General features: G+C 43.4%; 1 long non-coding RNA gene across 1 annotated transcript in view; it reads right to left on the reverse strand.

The window, feature by feature from the left end:
• Positions 1–1,397: 1,397 nt before the first annotated feature.
• Positions 1,398–19,875, reverse strand: part of LOC144589570 (uncharacterized) — a 107,632-nt gene continuing 89,154 nt past the window's right edge. Inside the window, exon 3 of the long non-coding RNA XR_013545748.1 lies at positions 1,398–1,450. This is a non-coding gene — a long non-coding RNA (uncharacterized LOC144589570). The remainder of the gene's footprint in view (positions 1,451–19,875) is intronic.

The raw sequence follows: 19,875 nt of genomic DNA on the forward strand, positions 1-19,875 counted from the left end.
CCTCTTACATGAGGTCAACAGGGAGGTTGAAGACAGGCCACTTTGACAGTAACTTATTCACAGAGTAGCCACAAGTCTGAGGTGACTTGACAGCACGTAACAATGTACCACAGCTAATTGTAGCTAATTGATGAGGTGATGAAGCATGCCTCGGGTGAATAATCATTGGCAATGACAAAAACTCTGTGAAAATCATAAGCACTAACAGTTTGTAACAAGCTTCAGGCCGTTTTTGGTCTCACATCAACTCTGCCCAATTCATTGCCTTTTTCCAAACAGATGTTGGTGCGTATCCTTTCCACTGGAACTCGTATTCTTAATTCTGAATGTCCTTCCACCATAGTTTCTTTTCCTCTGTTGGTCACTGAGTGTTGAAAAGGATTCTTTCAGGTGGGTCATTTGGCAGATGACCATGTAGGTGACTAAAGAGACACCTCCATACCTTGTCAATTACCCCTGGCAAGTTCCACAAACCTCAGGCAAATACTGTTAGGATGCTGGCCAATACATTCCAACCAAGTGGGGTAGACAACGACCAATGATTTGTGCTGAGTCTGTTCTCCAGGCACTGCTTGCCATGGATGAGCAGCTTCAAGGTCCTTGACAGCCACCCTAAGGGTTCTTTAAGTTAGCCTCAGATGGAGGTCCCTTCAAATGGAGGGCAACTGCAGAGAGAAGATTGGCCTGTGGTAGCCCTTCTAAGGCAGGACTGAGCTTTCAAAAAGCTTTCATTCGCTGTTCTGTTTATGCTTGAGGCAAGCTCCCCACCAGTCGTTGTTGTTGTTGTTGTTGTTGTTGTTGTTGTTGTTGTTGTTGTTGTTGTTGTTGTTGTTGTTGTTGTTGTTGTTTTGCCCCCCCACATTGGCATGTGTGAATTCACTCAGGCATCTGTTGCACACCGTTGTACACAAGTCGAGCAGGGAGGCACACTGTGGACACAACCGTGGCCCTTGTTTTTGATGCTGTTATCTGCTGGCAGTCTCAGTGCCACAAAGGTTAAGCGTAAATACTTGGAAAAGATGTTGGAAGCCTAGAAGGCAGAGTGGAAAATGAAATGAAATCAATTAATGCAACCGACTGCTTTGGACGATGTACCCTTTGTGGGAATGAAGGAATTGATTGGCCATTTTCGTAAAAGCCAATCATTTGCTGCATCTTACAGTTGTGAATGCGGCCTCTCTCCCAAAAAAAGAAAAAAAGAAGAAATGAAATGAAATGAAATGAAATGAAAGAAAGAAAGAAAGAAAGAAAGAAAGAAAGAAAGAAAGAAAGAAAGAAAGAAAGAAAGAAAGAAAGAAAGAAAGAAAGAAAGAAAGAAAGAAAGAAAGAAAGAAAGAAAGAAAGAAAGAAAGATGAAAAGAGAAGGGGGGGGAAAAGAATCTAGTTGATTTTTCAAACCTGTTTACTGTTGCGGTTTTAAAATGCTAAGCTTCTGCAAATCAATGGACTACTGCAGGAAAGAAAAAAATTAAATAGCGGTATTAATATACTCTGAAAAAAGCGAGCTCTAATGGCTTATCCCTTTTGTTCATCTCTTTGATTGCTTTTTCCGAAAGAAATCACTGCTTTCGGCAAACATGCAATATCGAGAAGAGAAGGGGAGATACTGCATAGCTTATGTGCTCAAATGATCCGTGTCTCCAGGTGTGTGTCAGTGTATGGGGAAATGAGTTACAGTATTTTTCCATGTATAAGACTATACTTTTGTCTCAAATCTTTAGACTAAAAATTCCAATATACATGGAAGTAAGCTGAAGAGAGAACAAAAACAAGTGGAGGGGAAAGCAGGGATCAAAGCAATCCTGCAGCGCTTTGATCCCTTTCCCCCTACACTTGCTAAGCCCCACTTAGATTTCTTAATTTTGGAGTAGAAAAGTGTGTGTGGGGTGTCTTATACATGGGGGCGTCTTATACACGGGAAAATATGGTAGCTAAAAGTAGCTGTGGGCTTTGCATCCTTTTAGAGTGGAGACCATAGAGGCTGGGGCATGTTGGCTCTGAATCATGATGAACAAGATGGTACATGTATGGCCCACTGGGGGACAGGTAGCTCAATAGTCCAGCAGCTTACCAGGGTCTCTATGACCCTCCTATTACTATTACCTTTGTGGGCTCACTTAGCACCTTTTCCTCTTGCTACCGACACAACCTTATAAAGCAGTTTATGCTGTATAATAGAGACCAGCCTGCTGATGGAGATCTGAAACTCAATTTCTCTAGTCCCATCTTCCCCAATCTGGTGCCCTCCAGCAAATACAAGCTGAAATCCTGTTGCTTAGCATAGTAAATAGAATAGGTTCCTGGAATCTGTTGGGATTTGGTGAGCCAGGTCCTCCAGAAATTCCACTGATTCAAATGGGCTGATTTTAGTTATAACTTTAGCATGTTAAGTCACAGTTAGAGTAGGCCTATTTGAATCCATGGAACATACAAAGGAGGTGACTCACCAAATCCCCATTGATTCAATGGGTCTCCTGTAGTATGATATACTACATTAAACAGCAGGATTTTAGCCACTATAATATCAAAGTTTCTTATCACAGTGGTGAGCATCCTTGTGTAACTGCCTAAGATAAATTGTGCAACCAAACCTATCTCACCAGTAGGCAATCCCTTGCACTCACAGGTGAGTGACAGATGGTGAGCACAAAGGAGAAACTGCTTGTGCAATTGCCCCTACGCACCCAGTTCCTTCAATAGGATTCTAGTCATTACATTCGGAATATATACTTGTTACATGCATGGAAAAACAGGCTGATTGTTAAGGAAGATAGAAACACCTCATCTAGGGCTTCAAATGTCTTAAGCAGTCTGCACTCCCCCTAATGGCTGAAAAATTCCTCACCAGCCTTGCCAGGGATCAGAAGATACAGTTGTGCCCCGCTTTACGATTACCCTGCATTATGGCAAATCTGCTTCACGATGACATTTTTGCAATCGCAAAACGATGGTCTAAATAGGGTTTTTTTGCTTTGTGATGATTGGTTCCCTGCTTCAGGAACCGATTCTTCGCAAAACGATGTTTTTTAACAGCTGATCGGCGGCTTCATAATGGCCACCGGGTGATTAAAATTGCTCTCCGCTGTGTTTAGGGACGGATTCCTCGCTATACAGGCACCGAAAATGGTCGCCATATGGAGGATCTTTACTGGATGGTGAGTTTTTAGCCCATTGGAACGCATTGAACGGTTTTCAATGCGTGTCAATGGGCTTTTTAATTTCGCTTTACGACGTTTTCGCTTAACAGAGATTTTCCTGGAACGGATTATCGCCGTTAAGCGAGGCACCACTGTAGTTGCCATTTGTCTGTCCTTGGGTGCAAAGACAAGACTGGAGAAAATATCCATCCCAACCCTAACAAAGTAGGGTGAAGGAAACCAGGTGTGTGTTGGTCACTGGTAAATCACTTGCTTTATGCAGCTGCTGGCAAGCATTGGGTTTAGCCTGCCACAAGCCATGCCAGCCGGCGGTGCACTTACTGCTTGTTTTTAAAGCACATCAGACTTTCAAGCCAGACTGCAAAGGCTCTTTCTTTATCCCACCAAAGCCATATGGAGTCAATTTGCCAGGAACTCACAGTGGTTAGCAGGATTCCTGGGACAGCTGGTGTGGCAGCTCCTTGCGGGCTTCAGGAATGCTGGCCTCAGGAGGCCCTGGTGCAGACGCGTGTGATTTGGTGAATGCATCTTGCTTCATCGGAGGCATCTCGGGGCCACTGCCCAGCATGGATCCTGACAATTCCCTTTCCAAGGGTTTTTGACAAGCCACAAAGCACCCAACTCACGGGCTTCCAGCTTGATGTCGCAACCTCATGCAGCTTTACCAATTCAAGACATTGCAGGGAAGGCTATGGAATGGGATTCTGCCTTATTCTCATCCTTTTTAAAATGTGGGTTTCTCTGCTGTTGCATTTTAATGCAAAACTGGAGCTGGGAATAAATGCGAGCTGTGCCATTCCGACCCATTGCCAACTAGTTAAATAACGATGTCTTGTAAGTCCTGGAAGATGCGATAATTAGATTCAAATTCAATACAGATAGCTACAAATGGGGGTTGAAAAACGTGCCTTGAAGGGTGGCTGGATGAAAAAGCAGACAGTGCCCCCCATTACTTTAATAGTTGCGTGGACAATAATTATGATGTGCTACTGGGGAATGTCTTTCTTTCCCACATCTATGAAATGTACAGGAGTGCTGTCTACTTTTTCATGTCTCCATCCAAATGCCTTGACAATGTGGAGCTGACTCAGGCTGAGCTACTGAGGATCAATCTCAAAGCTTTCTCTGTCTCTTTAGGGTGCTTTCCCTTTGAGCTGGACGTGGACAGAAAAAAAAAACACCTTCAAACAGGCTATGCTTTCAAAGAGAGGACTGCCATGTTTAAAGCTGGAGATAGGGCCACCCCAGCCCTGGCTGTGACTTTTAACTCTGACCCGGAAAGAAAAAGTGTCCTTTCCGTGGGACAGAAATTTCAAATTGACACAGGCATGGAGAGCAAGCTGACACCTGGGAACAGGTGTGGGAAAGCAGCCGAAACATCAATGGGTTCCTTGTGAATAAAGGGTGAGGCAAACCACTTTGGGGTGCAATTTTGTTAGCTGTTCTGGTGATGAAATGGGCTGGGATTTGGCAGGGGTTTCGACAAATTCCTCATCATCCGTAATGTAGAATATCAAGTGATACCATTGGTCGGTCTTGCTCAAGGATGTCAACTATGATTGATCACAGTGGCTCCTTGGAGTTTTGAGCAGCCCTCTTGCCTGGCTCTCTCTGGAGATTCCCAGCGTCTTCTAGTGATGCCCAACCATGCTTAGATTCCAGAATCAGATGAGATTGTGTGGCCAGGACGTTGTGTTGACCCTTCTTAAGAGATGTGAAGAAGTATTGGAAAGATGGTTAATTCTGGATTTTTTTCCCCCAAGTCTTCCCATGCAGAGACTTCTTGCAGAGTCTTCTCCCTGTGCTAATGAGATTTCTTGGCTTCCTCCAAAAAATAGAATCCTGCCTCAAACATTGGAGACCTGCTGCCAGTCAATGGGAACAACAGTGGATCACATAGATCAATAGTTTGAGGAATGAGGAGTAAGACTTTTTCCAAAGTAATGGCTCTTAATTGCCCATACTATCCCAAACAACCTCCAAATACTTTGCATTACAGTAGAAATATCTTGCAAGTGTCTATTGTTTTTGGATAGGTCTATTTTTGTCCCCGTTACTGTGAGGATGACAAGCCAATTCAGATGAAAGAGAGGGTCCTAAAGTAGTGTGGCAGGTGATGCTGTAGTCCCTGCTACTCAGAAAGTCCTAGGTCTTTGACCCTCTGGACCCTGCTGCCACTACACCACTGCCCGATGGCTTAGAACAGTAGCTCCCAATCTTGGGTCCCCAGTTATTCGTGGACTACAACTCCCAGAAATCTAGTGGTGAGGCTTCTGGGAGTGTTAGTCCAAGAAATCTAGGGGTCCAGATTTTCTGGCTTAGAACATCAGTACAGTGTAGGCCTGCAAAACCTTTGTGGCAAGCAAGGCATTTATTTCCTTCATGGGCCAGAATGGACAGCGAGCAATTGCTGCAGCCCAAGCCTGCCATTTCAGCTCTTCAATCTTGCAACTTTGGTTTGTGACCTTTTCTTTTAAGAAGCGCCTCACCAACGTCCTGATTTTTCTCTTGGGAAAATGGGTAGAGGAAAAAAACCACCACCGTTTTTTAAGCCGGCCCATAACGGAGGTTGTACAAAGGCTGGAAAAAAGGGGAGGCAGTAATGCACAAGGATCTTAATAAAAGCAATTTGGCTTTTCAATCCCTCATCAGGCACCTTTGGGGAAAAAGCCGGTCACCTAATCACGATGCTGTTCAGAGTTGATGAGGAATGAACATCGACTCTGGAGACAGGGCCATTTACAAATGGAAAGTTGCCCCCTTGCTTTGATGCAATTGTCATTTCCAGACAAAATTGCCCCGTTCTCTTCTGCTTCCAGGAGAAGGTCACATATGGCCTAATAGCATTATTAATGTCCTTTCCAGAAGAGCTGTTACTGAGGTGACTACCATCAGCTCCCAAAGTCAAGAAGTAACTTCTCATTACAAATGGTATTACATAAAATTATGTTATCGCCAGTCTCTCTCTCTCTCTCTCTGTGGAAGTGAGCCAGTAATGTCTGGACCCTCTCAGAGGTCTTTGTAAATCCACTCATTTCCTCTGCAGAGGGCCAGCTGTAATATCACCGGCCAGAATGTAATAGCTGAGCCAGGAGAGGGCCATAAAAGCACTCCAGCCATGATTAACTTGACGGTTGAGTTCAGCCCTACCTTTTTTAATGTAGGGCATCAGTATTAAATCTTGCCTGTGAAGCCATGTCCACTTTAACTGTGTTGTTTATTTATTTTAGAGCTGATCATAAAACTCAGGAGCTTGATTTTCTGGTCCAAGTAGCTATTTGGGATAGAAATATTTTCCCCAAAGCCATTATTAGCCCCTTTTCACCCCAGTCCTGTTCAATGTCTAGGCCTGTGAAGATCTATCACTCTTTCTTGTTGTGCATTGTGTTCCTGAAAATCACACCAACGGTCTAGTGCTGTCCTGAATCCTTATTATGTGCAGTATTTTTCCTTTGCTTTCTGCATAGCCATTGGCACATCATTTTAATGCATGTTTTTTTTTCTCAGACAGGGATCTGTTCAATGTGGATTTTTCAAAATGCAGATTTCTACCGCAGAAAGCATGCCTGTGTGCAGTTTTTCAAACACATGCCTTTTAAAATTGTGTGAAACTTACACATGGATGCTTTTTCTGTGTGCATGCACATGCAGAATCTCCCTCTTCAAAAGGCACCACACAATTTGCAAAGGCATACAGACTACAGAGCCTTCTACTCTGGCGTGACTTTAGAGGTGCAACATGGATATTTCCACATGGAAATGCAACTCTAACCATCCCCCACATCTATTCAGTTCAGTTCCCTGTGGCTGAAGTGTCTTTCTTGCCCTGGATTGGTGTTTCCATCCATTGGCCCCCAAGAACGCATGAGGAACAGGAGAGCTAAAAATAAAAATAAAAATACAGCACCAAAACAACTTCCAATAAACATCTTGCTCCACCAGTGGTTGGATCTGAACTGAAGCCTTTTATACTCCTGCTGAAGGGAAGGCCACTCCCTTTAAGCTCCACCCCCTCCCACCAAGCAGGAAGTCTTAAAGGGGCCAATCCTGGCTTGAACCCCAGCACCTGGTTGTCTCTCTCGGAGCACCTGCTTTGACCTGTAACAGGTGCTGGGATTGTGGATTTCCTAGAGGAAGATGCTCTGGTCCGATGCTGTCCAGGTTGTCATGAAATACAGATCAAGTCCTGCCAGCTTGGTTGTGTCAAGCTTTTTCGGCTCAGGGGTGAGACCTGGATGGGGGGTAAATGGCAAATAAATGACATAAGTTCTACTCATTGATGGATCAGCTCTACTTGGGAGAAGCTGTAGGGGTCAAGCCTCAAAGCCCCTGGAAGACTGTAGATCCTTCAATCCTCCATTAGTTTATGGGTTCTCCTTGTGCTACTCATCAAGCACAGAGACATGGTCCCTGATATGAGCTTTGTTATCTAAAGAAAATACTCCTGTGAAAAGACAGATAACATCTTAGTTGTCCATCAGGAAGGACAAGAGAGAGTAGAAGGGTGAAAGTAAGAAGAAACGGATTGGCTTTTGGCAATGTCTTAAAGGAAGAGGAAAATGAAATCAGACTGAAATTGGGAGCATATTCTAGGCATACATAGCAGCCAGATAAAAAGAAGTAAGTAAGTAAGGGACGTTGTTCTGCTGCGGGTTAAACTGCAGAAGCCTCTGTGCTGCAAGGTCAGAAGACCTGCAGTTGTAAGATCAAATCCACGCGATGGAGGTAGCCGTTCGAAAGCGTGCAAAACTTAGCCGTTCAAAAGCATGCAAAATGTGAGTAGATAAATAGGGACCACCTCATTGGGAAGGTAATGGTGTTCCGTGTCTAGTCATGCTGGCCACGTGACCACGGAAGATTGTCCTCAGACAAACGCTGGCTCTATGGGTTGGAAATGGAAATGAGCACCGCCCCCTAGAGTCGGACACAACTGGACAAATTGTCAAAGGGAACCTTTGCCTTTACCTAAGTAAGTAAGTAAGTAAGTAAGTAAGTAAGTAAGTAAGTAAGTAAGTAAGTAAGTAAGTAAGTAAGTAAGTAAGTAAGTAAGTAAGTAAGTAAGTAAGTAAGTAAGTAAGTAAGTAAGTAAGTACATGGTGAGATGCGAGGTTTTAAAAGGAGATTGGTATCTGGAAACTGAATAGACCAGGAGAGAATATGAAGAAAAAGCAGAGATGTGAGATAGCAAGGGGACTCAAAACCTCAGAGATACTTCAGAATGAATAAAAAAACCTTATATTTAATCTGGGATAAAAAGAGTGAGTCAGTGAAAAGAAGTACGCAAACAGAGGAGAAACAAATATTAACAGAGGAAATTATGTTTCAGATAGATACCGCATCTAGGGCTATAATTTTGTTGGAACTAAGATAATAGGCTAGATTAATAAGTGGATAGGGAAACTTTCAGCTGTTTTGAATAACAGCTAATTTTAATATGGATTTTGAAGTTGGCTTATTATAGGGGCTGTGCAGACAATGCCTAAAGTCAAATGTAGAATGCTGTTCCATATCCTTTGTGCTTAGGTAAAATTCTGCACCTTGCGTGGATGTTCTGTCCTGGGCATGTTTATTGTATTTATTTATTTATTTTGTTATGTATAGGCCACTTTTCTCCTGATAAGGGGACCCAAGATGCCTCACAATATTACAAAGGACAGAATTAAAAATATAAGTTAAACATTAAAGAACAATTGAGCGGCATGCTAATTAAAATACAGTTGAATGATAAAAGCGAGTAAACGTTAGAAACTATTGTAACTCTAAAAAGGCACTCAGGGATGGTTAAAAGCCTGCCTGAAAAGATGAGTCCTCAGTTGTCGGCTGAAGGACAAATGGAAGGGGGCCAGCCGGATCTCCCGAGGGAGAGGATTCCATAACCTGGGAGCCACCACAGAGAAGGCCCTGTCTCTCGTGTCCCCATCAGCCATGCCAGCGCTGGCAACGGGACTGAGAGGAGGGCCTCCTCTGATGATCCTGAATGCCTCCAAGGGGAGATATGGCCCTTCAGGGAGCCTGTATAGGGCTCGATAGGTAATGACCAGCACTTTGAACTGGGCCCAGAAAGGGACTGGTAGCCAGTGCAGTGCTTGTAACAGGGGCGTGATGTGCTCCTCCCAAAACTGGCCCCAGTCTGTCATCTGGTTGCTTCCTTTGGAACCAGCTGAAATCTCCAAACCACCTCCAAGGGCAGCGCCACGTAGAGCAGTACAGTTTGGGAGTTGGCACAACTTTTGTTTCAGTTAGTTTTCTGGTCAGAACTTACAAAATCTGCAAACATGGAATGTGACAGAAATTTGCTAAACTGAGAGAGTGCTATTACTCAGGAGAGGTGAGAATTCTGTATTTTTTTAAAAAATCAAAGTTTATCAACATTTGCAATATTCATCTGAGGAGAAATACAAAATGGATCAGTTTCTACATCCGCCGTGCAGATCTACTCTGGAGGATTATGCTGCTTGAATAGCTTGCAAAGGATTAATAAAAATGTTCTGTCTCTCTGTCTCTGAGGTTTCCATGTTGTGTCCCTAAATCCTGTGTCCCAGGAGGTCCCCCTCAGCAGGCACTCCTAGGGAGAAGCATAGTAATAGTACTGCAGCCAACACTCTGCTCACAACATAAGTTCGACCCCAATGGGTTCAGATTGCTAATTCAAGGTTGACTCCGAAGCCAGTAAAATGAGTACCCAGATCACTGCGGGTGGGGTGAGGGCAAATTTGCCCAGAGAGTGATCTAAGCTCTAGAGGGTGGTACATAAGTCAAAACAACATCAAAACTAATAGCAGGCTAGGTAAAGGTAAAGGTTCCCCTTGACAATTTTTGTCCAGTCGTGTCCGACTCCAGGGGGCTCTGCTCATCCCCGTTTCCAACCCACAGAGCTAGTGTTTGTCTGAAGACAATCTTCCATCGTCACAAGGCCAGCGCGACTAGACACGGAACGCTGTTACCTTCCCACCGTGGTGGTACCCATTTATCGACTCGCATTTTTGCATTTTGCATGCTTTCAAACCGCTAAGTTGGCGGGAGCTGGGGCAAGTGACGGGGGCTAGCTTCCCTAAATATGTTCTTTTCCGAAACACCTGGTCTTTTTTTGATTTGTATGTGGGGTACTCTCAGCATCACTTCCAGTCTTACCTTAGCTGGCTCTGAGATGCTGTGGGGCACTCTCTTACACTCCTGTGGAAATATTTAGCACAAAGGTCATTTGAGAAGAGACCCCTGTGTCAAGGAGTACAGCCGAAACAGGTGTCAAAATAACCCAATGCCTAATGCCAGCTCTGGACTGCTGCTACTTCATTTGTTCAACTAAGGGCGCGGTTACAGTACGAAACTGAATTGAGAGAGGGATTGGGGTTTTGAATTTGGTTTAAAGTCATGCAGTGCTCATGTGGTTTGGGGGTTAATCTTTGCATCCTATTGGGAAAACTTTTAATCTGTTTTTAAACTGTGTTGTATATTGGTCGAGGGGGCTATGTGACATTTTCAAAATTTTGCATTTGAGGCTTTGCCCTGCATTCATCCTCTTGGAGCCATTCAGTGCTGCTGCTGTGATGTTATTTTTTAAAATATTTTTTTAAATTATTTCTTGGAGTCTGGAATAAAGCTACTTCATTATGATGGATTGGGAAAAAAAATTAAAATGGAGGTTTTCCTGCAGCCTGAGACATGCACACCCACAGGAGGTAAAGAAGGAGAGATAGTAATGGCAGCAAAACTGCTCCTAAGCTTGTGAAGAGATAGATAGATAGATAGATAGATAGATAGATAGATAGATAGAGAGAGAGAGAGAGAGAGAGAGAGAGAGAGAGAGAGAGAGAGGATGGTGGAAAAGGAGAGGCAGGGTGCTGGAAAAGGAGAGGGAAGACACACCAGTGGGTGACAAACCCCACAGACATAACATAAACTAACAGAGGTGTTCACACATGCCAAAATGATTCAAAATAAGTTGATTTCACAAGCAATTTAAAATAAATAACCCTCTCGCAACTGAGAAAAATAATACCTTGCTTTCCAACCAAAAAAACATGCTTTCCAGGCAAAAAAGTATCTGCATTTCCCTGTGTGTCATGTAGTTGGCATTTTTTAAAAAAACAATTTCAAACATGCTAAACCTCGTTCGAAAACAGTTCCCACCACCGCATGTAGTTTGAGCCAGGACCCCCTCCCCACAACCATTTGGAACATTTCTTGAGGGTCCAGAAGCAGAAGGCGACTGGCACGAAGCAAACCTTTCTAGAGTCTCAGCCCAAAAACCTCTGAAGAAATATTCGTATTGCTCTCTCTCAGTATGTTGGCAAAAGGCAAAGATAAAAGCCAAACAGTGTAGCACTAAAAAGACTAATGGTTTTATTTCCAGGTGAAGTTTGCACGTAAAATCCACTTCCTTAGACCGAGCACACACCAAAATAAAACGGTTGCTCTTTAAAGTGCTACAATATTTTTTTTGTTTTCCCTCTCTTTTGCTTTGTCCAGAAACCATTAAACAATAAAACAGAACCAACAGACCAGGTTGCTGGATTTACTGCAAGGCTTGCTCAAATAAAGCACAGACCATTTATAAGGAGGTAGATTTATTTCGAAGAGATACAACAAGCAGGAAAGAAATCATACAGAAATCTAGAGTAACCTTTTGGGAACATGTTCAGTAGGCAGAAAATAATCAAGCTAAGCTAATCAGGTGATACATATCAAAGATACAGGCTTTATTCTTAGAGACGTTCAGGACTGAAGTACAAGACACCGAAAAAGAGGAAGGCGAAAGAGAGAAAAAGCAAAATGTGAAGGGTGAAGAGAGGAGCGATGGGAACTTGTATACTAAAACCCCTCTGGGAGTCAGCAGGATCAAGCTGACATTTAGAGGCCATTAAGGCCAGCTCTTTCTAAGACCTTTGCCCGTATGCAGATTTCCATGTGAACATAGCAGAAATCACCAGGCCTCCTCTTTAACCTTGCAGAATGAAAGCAGAGGTAGCACAAAGTGTCCGAAAGAATCTGTATGTGAGTTCAGTCAGTCAAGTGGCGGAAATGGCTGGACACACAAGATGGTAGACGAAATTTCATTGCATATAGCAGGAATTGGGTATCCATAGAGGATTGATTCCAAGCCTCCCATGGGGGCTGAAAAATGCGGAGGTATCAAATGCTATATGGTCTCTGGCTCCTTTTAGTGGCCAGTTCTGGTAAATACACAATGGAAATACAGTTGTTTAGTCATTAAATCATGTCCGACTCTTCGTGACCCCATGGATCAGAGCATGCCAGACCCTCCTGTCTTCCACGGCCTCCCGGAGTTGGGTCAAATTCATGTCGGTCACTTTGATGAAACTGTCCAACCATCTCATCCTCGGTCATCCCCTTCTCCTCTTGCCTTCACACTTTCCCAACATCGGGGGCTTTTCCAGGGAGTCTTCTCTTCTCATGAGATGGCCAATGTCTTGGAGCCTCAGCTTCAGGATCTGTCCTTCCAGGGAGCACTCAGGGTTGATTTCCTTCAGAACGGATAGGTTTGTTCTCCTTGCAGTCCTGGGGACTCTCAAGAGCCTCCTCCAGCACCACAATTCAAAGGCATCAATTCTTCGGCGGTCAGCCTTCTTTATACACGGTACATATAAATACAGTACGTATAAATATTTATGGAGCTTTTTAAAAAGCATTTTCAGCCAGCAGATAAGTGAATCGCTGGATACTAATCCCATGAATTGGGGTGGGTGGGTTCCTCCTCTACTCTTCCTGGGCAATGTGGTGCTATGCTGGTATAGGACCGAGCCGTGCTGGGTGGGGGCCAAGTAAGTCTGGGAAAGCAGGGACAACAGTGGAGGTGTGTGGAAGGGGCTGGCTGGCCTGCGGAAGACTAAGTTTGAATCAGGTTGGACCCAAATTTTAGAGGGTTGTCAATAACTGAAATGCACCTTTTGCCACCTTCTTCTTCATCATCACCATCCTAGAACTGCAGACTGGAAAGGGACTCTATGGACCATCAAGTCCAGCCCCTGTCGAGGATTCCCAGTGAGGAATCAAACTCCCAACCTCTGGCTTCTCAATCAGAGGTCTAAGCCACTGGGTTTCCAGCAGTCCATGCTACCATGATAAATGGAAAGGGTTTCCTGACTATACGAAGTATGGAAACTACTGTCAAATTTTCACTGTTTCTGGCTAGTATTTTTCTCATTCTCAGTCTGTCCCTTCCACATATCCACGAGACCCTACTCTCATTCCTTTTAAATCTCACTAGTTGTGACAAACTATGACATTTCTATGCTTGTTGATATGTTACAAGTACAGTACCTGTAACACCATCTTCTGGGGGAACTCCACGCAATGACCATCATGGTGACATTGCATTTCTGTCTGTCATCCATTCAGAAACACACTAATGATGGATTTGGTTCAACTTGGTTTTTCAATGGGAGTCAGTCCAGGATTCAGTTCGATTCCAGAGAAATTATTAGTGGCTTGAATCAGAGCTCCGAAAAAGTATTCCTCTGGACCACAACTCCTATAATTCTCAGGTTTCTGGGAATTGTAGCCCAACCAAAGAATTTTGGGAGTTGTAGTCCATACAAATAATGTTTATGAGTTTGGGCTTGCATGGAGATCAACCACGGTTATTTTACAATAGGTGTAATAGGAGTGTAGGAAGATACACATCAACAGTGCTTATTTTTTACTTAGCGAGCAGAGTCTCCATTGCTTTGAAAGGTTAAGACATGTGCTACAGGAAAGCACACATTTGCAACCCCCATCCCTGAGATAAGGCAGAATTATTGGTGAGGTCTAGCTCCCTAATGTCAGAAACACATGGTGCTGACCCCAATCAGTTGGACCACTCCAATCAGGAATGGTCCAAGACAACAGGGTTCCTGAAGCTCTTTAGGAAGTAGTGTCCATGTACTTTGTTTCCTAGGAGAGACCTTTTTGGGTGAGGAACCCCAACAGATAATGAGGAGGAGCTTCTTCCATGGTACTTGGCATAGTTCCTGTCATATGAGAAGTCCAAGAGAACCTTCATCTGCTACCTGTCAATCACAAGACTTGTAGGAAACATTACAATTCTTGCTTGGGGTAGCAGAACATTGCCTTCTCTGCATGGACTTCCAATTAGGTTCCCTCCAAAGAGTTTATGGACTTACCTACATCTCTGGCTGTAGGAACGTGTCAATCAGGAGAAGGGGCATTCTGCCTTGCTGTTGTAAACTGGTCTGTCGAAGTTAGCCCACCGGAGTCTGGAGGTAGTAGGCTATTGAAAGTTCCACTAAATTGGTCTGTAGACAGGAAAGGCTAAATCATCCAGCCTTCAGTGAAAGACCTTCAAAATTGGGTTCCAAAGCAGACCCTTTCATCATTGTACACCTGTTATTGTCAAGACATTTTTCTTAATGTTCAGTAGAATTCTCCTTTTTTTTTGCAATTGTCATCCATTAGGTCAGCTCCTGTCCTCTGCAGCTGCAGAAAACAAGCTTGCTATCTTTTCCATGGGACCTCCACGCTTTTAGATTTCTGAAGATGGCTATAGTATCACCTTTTGATCTTTTGTTCTCCAAGCTAAATCCCTCAATTATTCATTGAAGGGTTTGGTTTCTAGTCTGTTTGACACCTTGATTGTCAGATCCTTTGCCAACTCAGCTGACACACTTTTCTTCATAAACTGTGGTGCCCAGAAGGGGACATGGTCTTCCAAGCGAGATTGGATCAAAGCAAAGCAACGTTGTATGATTACCTTCTTTGATCTGGACACTGTGCTTCTGTAATGTGGGAAGCAAATCCTACCAGTATCCTCTCACTTTGAGGGAAGAATTTTGGATCTTCTGGACTGCAGGTACTGTCATTCTTCATTCTAGGGGTTCTACCTATCTTACAGGCACCTTATAAATACCTGCATGTGAAGCACCTTGGAAGAATGCCTAAATGGGAAGACTTTCAGACTTAGCTAGGCCAAGCAACAGCCAAGCTTCCCGATCGGAAAGAAAGCTCCCATCTAGCACTGGGGCAGGAACAGGAAGCATGGCCTAGCTAAACCTCCCGGCCTCCCAGTTGAGGCCTTTGTCCAAGGTGAGCCACAGTCTGTAAGAAAGGCAGAACTCCCAGAATGGAGAATTATGGTTTTTGTAGTCCCCCAAACCCCCAAAATTCCACCTCTGTACCTCACTACAATAATAACAACTCAAATAAGCCCTATCCTCACCTCACCGCAGAGGTGTGTGTATGGTGTTTGATGTGTGTACGACCTGAAACCAAGAACAGTTTGGTTGACACCATCCTCTGGTGCGTAGCTAGGGATGTGTCAGCAAAGAAATCCCAAATAAACTCTTACGAGAGATACGCTGCGTGAAAGTCTGTACTCTTGTCCTTGCAGACTGTGATCTGTTCCTCGTTAAAACACAGCATCTTTATGGAGGAGGAATAGCATTCTGTGGGAAAGTACGCTTGAATAATGTATAACCGAACACCACCAGAGGCTGTGAAAGAATTAGATTCATGATTCTCCCTGCAGTGTAAGGTTCCCAACTGACCATAGAAAAATAAAAGGTCCAGATCGATTTTTTGACTCTGGGGTTCGCTTGCATGATGGGTGGATCTGTGCAGGTTTGGGCACACACGTAAAACTCGAAAGTCCAGCGAAGAAAATAAAAACACTTGTTTATGAAAGAAGGCCTGGAAGCTACTGAGAGAGGGAAGAATTTTTAGGGGGGGTGTTGGAGGGGGGAGTTCAGTTCTTCACCATGCCTCCTGAGGGAACAACCAGCCTGTGTAGCCTCGGGCTAGCTGCATAGTCTCAGGACACCCTCAGAAGAAGGAATACATTTCTGAGTACCCTATACCTCGAAAAACTCTGGCAAGGGTCCACATAAATCAGAATGAAATTGATGGCACATCATTCTTTCATTACGGCATGGATGGGGGCAGAAAGTGGGGGTGACCAGCGAGGAATTGAGGTCTCCCCACTTGTCTCCAGTGCTGTTATTGAGCTGAGGAAAAATCCATCCTAAGGTGATGTGTGGGCTGGAAAAATATTTACACGTGCCAATGTTTGCTGCGTGTACTTGACTGGATAAATACTAAATGCCATTGGCAGGCTCTCACCAAGAATATTTCCCCATTTGTTGGGTACAGGATCGAAGCCCTCCAACACATGATCAAACACGTGTAGGGGTTCAACAGGATTTGTTTTAAAACAAGTGTGCATAAGTCGGAATTGACTTGACAATGCATGACGGTTGTTGTTATGGGCCATCTTGAAGTTGTAGAGTCAAGGTTCGTTTTCCTGTTCATTTCAGAAACATAAATGAAGGGGCCTCCAAAGTACTTAATGATTGAATTCAACTGCCTGCTTGCTCCAGGAAAGTCCTTCGTGTGTTTATTTACATTAAAACACTGCACCAGAAGAAGTAAAGTGGAATCATTAAAGCTGACATCAATTTTACAAGCCTTGCACAGTGCTGAAACCAGTTGGCAAGCCAACCTTCATTCACTGTAAATATAATAATAATAATAATAATAATAATAATAATTTTATTGTCATTGTAAGTATATACACATACAACGAAATTCACAGACACCCAGAGACCAGACACATGCACACACATAAAATTCCCAAACACTCCCCACCCACTAAAAGTCCCCCACTAAAAATACAAACATCTACACCGCAGGCCAAGTTACACAGTCCAACTAATTATTCACTACTGGTGGTCTTTAAGCTCATTATTAATTGCAATTATAGCTCTGGGATAAAAACTATTGAGAAAACGTGTGGTCCGAGTCTTAATTGTTCTATATCTTCTGCCAGATGGTAACAGTTCAAAAAAGTTATAAGCAGGATGGGAAGAGTCTCTCAGGATGCTATGTGATTTCCTTAGACAGCGGGATGTGAAGATGTCATCCAGGGTTGGTAGCTGGAGCCCGATGATATTCTGGGCAATTTTAATGGTTCTCTGTAGAGCTTTTTTGTCCGCTACAGAGCTACTCCCAAACCATGCCAGAATGCCATAGGTTAGGACACTCTCAATGGTGCTACGATAGTATGACAGAAGCAAATGCTGAGATAAATTTAACTTGCCGAGCATTCTCAGGAAATACAGCCTCTTCTGTGCCTTCTTCATTAGCATGTTGGCATTTATAGTCCATGAGAGGTCCTCTGAGATGTAAGTACCCAGAAATTTAAAACTATCAACTCTCTCCACTTCCTCACCGTTTATGTACAGTGGTAAATGTACATATCTCTTCCTCCTAAAATCAATTATGAGTTCTTTAGTTTTTTTGATGTTAAGTGTGAGATGATTTTCTTTACACCAAAGTATCAACCTTTGTACTTCCTTTCTATAAGCAGACTCATTGTTCTTATTTATGAGCCCCACCACTGTCGTATCATCCGCAAATTTAATAATTGCATTGGTGTTATACAGTGGGGTGCAATCATGTGTGTACAGGGAATAGAGGAAGGGACTTAGCACGCAGCCCTGGGGAGCTCCTGTACTTAGTACCAGGGTAGAAGAATGGTGAGATCCCATCCTTACTGACTGTGGCCTATCTGTCAGAAAATCCTTTATCCACATGCATATCTCCTGAGGTAATCCCAGGTTGATCATTTTAAAAAACAACCTATTTGGTAGAATGGTATTAAAAGCAGAGCTATAATCCACAAACAACAGCCTCGCATAAGTTCCCTGATGTTCTAAGTGGCTCAATACAGTATGGAGTACAATGGACACAGCATCATCAGTAGATCTATTTTTCCTGTATGCAAATTGCCATGGGTCCAAAGAAGGTGGAAGACTAGCCTTAATGTAATCCAGCACCAATCTCTCAAAACATTTCATAACAACAGATGTTAAAGCTACTGGTCTGTAATCATTGAGAGATACCACAGCTGACTGCTTGGGGACTGGCACTATAATAGATGTCTTCAGGCAAGTGGGGACTGAACACTGCAACAAGGATAGATTGAAAATATCCGTAAAAACTCCAGCTAATTCTGCAGCACAGCCCCTAATAACTCGTCCCATGATTCCATCTGGTCCAGCTGCCTTTCGAACATTAATATTCTGGAAAGCGCGTCTCACATCTGAAATCTGCAGTACTAGTGGTTGTCTGTTGATGGTAGATTCTAGTGATGTATTATAGACAGTAGGTGCTGGAATAACGGTTGTTCCTGTTTCCACCTCAAAACGGCTGAAAAATTGATTTAACTGCTCAGCCAAAAAATCACTGCTGCTACACAGACTGTTTTTGTTACTCTGACCAGTGATTTGTCTTAGGCCGTGCCACACTCGGCGAGTGTCAGAACTTTCAAGGTGTTGTTCAATTCTCTGGCTGTACATAGCTTTGGCATCCTTAATGCCCCTTTTCAGTTTAGCTCTAGCCTCTCTGTACTGTAGTTCATCACCAGAATGAAAAGCAGCATTTCTGGTTTTTAATAAAAGGCGCACTTCTCTATTTAGCCAAGGCTTGTTATTAGAAAACACTCGTACTTGTCTGGTAGTAGTAACAACATTGATGCAGCTTTTGATATAAAACAGTACTGTTGAGGCATAAGTATCAACATTGTCCTCCTCAAACAGTGCCCAATCAGTGCTCCTAAAGCAATCTTGAAGTTGCTCAGATGCATCCACTGGCCACACTTGTATCTCTCTAATTGATGGTCTGATTCTTTTAACAAGAGGTCTGTATGATGGAATCAAAAAAAGAGATATATGATCTGACTGTCCCAAGCTAGGCAATGGCTTCGTCTTATATCCATGTATGATGTTACTATATACCTGATCCAAGGTATTTTCCCCTCTAGTGGGACAGTCCACATACTGATAAAAGTTAGGGAGGACGGTCTTTAAATTGGCTTGATTGAAATCACCTGCTACCACCAGCACTCCATCTGGGTAGGCCTGCTGCTGTTTGCTGATAGCAGTTAACAAACAACTCAAAGCTGTGGTTGTGTTAGCATCAGGAGGTATATATACTGCTGTTATTATAATAACATTAAACTCACGAGGCAGGTAAAAGGGGCGGCATTTCACTGCCAAATACTCCAAATCAGGAGAACAGTGAATGTCCAGTATTTTAACATCTGTGCTCCAATTATCGTTTGTGTAAACACAAACCCCTCCACCTCTGCTCTTCCCAGATTCAACAGATCTGTCTGCTCGATGTACTCTGCGTCCTTGTAGTTCAATTACCTCCCCTGGGATGGAAGAGTCAAGCCATGTCTCTGTAAAGATCATAACGCAACAGTCTCGAATATTTTTCTGTAGGGAGATAGTAAGTTCCAGCTCCTCAATCTTGTTGGGTAGAGATCTAACATTTGAGACAAAAAGACTTGGCAATGCAGGCTTGTGAGGATTTTTGCCTAACCTCACTCGTAGACCGGCCCTGCAACCTCTTTTCTGCTTGCGTTTCCTCCGTGCTCTTTTCTTCCTGACAGGGAGAGCAGGGGGAGTAACCCCCGGATATGCAGGCTGTCTTAAAAGCTCAGCTGGGATGTTGTAAGTTGAGACCGTCGATTCAAAGTTGTAACCTTCTCTGCCAATAGATAATAATTCTTGTCGACTGTAAATTACTTGTGCCTGAGCATGTAGAGTCCGTAATAAGGGCCGATCTCTGGAATGCCCTCAATGTAGGCCTATCGCTTTATTCTATGATGTTTGGCCGGTGGCAGGATTCGTATATCTCATCCAACCATACAAAGATTATGGAACTTTTCTTTAACACTTGCAATCTGTTATTTGGT

The sequence above is a fragment of the Pogona vitticeps genome, chromosome 5 (assembly GCF_051106095.1).
Source record: "Pogona vitticeps strain Pit_001003342236 chromosome 5, PviZW2.1, whole genome shotgun sequence".
Classification (NCBI taxonomy): Eukaryota; Metazoa; Chordata; class Lepidosauria; order Squamata; family Agamidae; genus Pogona; species Pogona vitticeps.